Source organism: Amphimedon queenslandica, unplaced genomic scaffold, assembly GCF_000090795.2.
Source record: "Amphimedon queenslandica unplaced genomic scaffold, v1.1 AMPQUscaffold_12710, whole genome shotgun sequence".
Classification (NCBI taxonomy): Eukaryota; Metazoa; Porifera; class Demospongiae; order Haplosclerida; family Niphatidae; genus Amphimedon; species Amphimedon queenslandica.
The window spans coordinates 32,871-34,530 of record NW_003547054.1 but is presented as its reverse complement, the minus strand read 5'-3'; the positions used below and the strand labels follow the sequence as shown (position 1 = coordinate 34,530).

At 31.8% G+C, this 1,660-nt stretch overlaps 1 long non-coding RNA gene across 1 annotated transcript; it reads right to left on the bottom strand.

Annotated features, from left to right (window-relative positions):
* Positions 1 to 75: 75 nt before the first annotated feature.
* LOC105314650 (uncharacterized) lies at positions 76 to 1,564 on the bottom strand. The gene is made up of 3 exons (XR_002187357.1): positions 1,430 to 1,564; positions 723 to 824; positions 76 to 177 (listed from the first exon to the last, which is right to left on the bottom strand). It is a non-coding gene; the product is annotated as an uncharacterized LOC105314650 (long non-coding RNA).
* Between the last annotated feature and the right edge of the window lie 96 nt (positions 1,565 to 1,660).

Genomic DNA, 1,660 nt, shown 5'->3' with positions numbered 1-1,660 from the left:
CCATGTAATAAATTCCTTATCATGCTTGCTGCAATTCTAATGTACAAGTCAATGATATTATGTACTAACATCATCCCATTCTTGGCCTATGTTTGGATCAGCTCCATTATCCAGCAGTACTTTTACAGTCTCATGGTCTCCTCTTCTTGCTAATACAATAAGAGCAATATCTCCTTTCTGTAATAACAAAGTAAATTATACATGTACTTGAATAGCATACTGCATCATAACTACACTACATGCCAATACAACTGTAGCTGGTAATTTTGGAAGGACATAAATTTAGCAAATTTAAAATTTTAATGTCAGCCATTTGCCAAAATCAAAATGCATCATTTTGTATCAAAAATTCACATAATTAAAAATTGTCGATAACAAAAAATTAGCAATTTATCACATATAGCTCCCTCTAAAATTACCAGCTACATGTACATGTACATGTATACAGTACAAGTTAAGCCCTTCATACACTAGACACTAGCAACAATTGTAATTACATGTACTTTGATCTTGTAATCTAAAAATAGAAATCTACAAGTTGATTACAAGATCAAAGTAGCCACAAATAGAGCCAAGCATTGCTTATTGGATATTAGGCTTCAATTCTATTTCAAGCCCCATGTACAATGCTGTTATTAACTGACAGTGAATCTTACATCATGTATGTATAAATGTACAATGTATGTATGTATGTATTTTGTACATACAGTAATCATACTTACATTATCCATTCTGTTTGGATCAGCTCCTTTGGTTAATAAAAGTTCCACTACATGATGATGTTTGTTGTTTACTGCTGCCATCAGTGCTGTAGTACCATAATCCTAATATAATTTAAATGATAAAAATGAATAATTTGCTATTAATAACAATGGGTGTAGTTTAACATGTTAACAAAATGTTAATGGATATGAACTGAACATTATAAAACACAAACATAGCACACAAGCCTATTTGTAAGTGGCTACAACTACAAGCACAAGTGTAGAAATGAAAAAGTTGAATTAATCAAGTAAGGACTGCTAAACTGAGTCACAAAAGCTGCATTGTTCATTGGTGGGTGTCATTTGCAAAATAATACAATATTTGCCATTTAAATTTTATCCATCGTTTTCATACTTGCTGCTAATACAATGTACATGTACATGTATTAATGAACATGCAGTACACATTGTCAGTATACATGTAAATTATACTACCGTATAGCGAAAAATTATCATGGCCCGAAATTCTCGTGGATTTCGCGTTTTTTCAAAATCCTTGAATATAAAATCTGCGAAAATTGATTCAATATGGTTCAAGATAGCCAAAAAGTAGAAAACACAAAAATTGAAGTCACAAAATTGATTTTTGAACGGATCCGCGAAATTTTTGGGCCACAATAATTTTTTGCTATACGTTATGAGGTTCATGTACACAGTGTATATACTATATAGCCTGGGTCCATGCGTATGTTTGGATCAGCTCCATTATCCAGCAGTACTTTTACAGTCTCATAGTCTCCTCCTCTTGCTGATACAATAAGAGCAGTATCTCCTTCCTGTAATAACAAAATAATACTATAATACATGTAATACATTGAATTAATTTTGGATTTCCTCTTTTCCCAATTCTTATACTGCACTGCAACATGAATGTTAAAACTGTTATACACAATGTA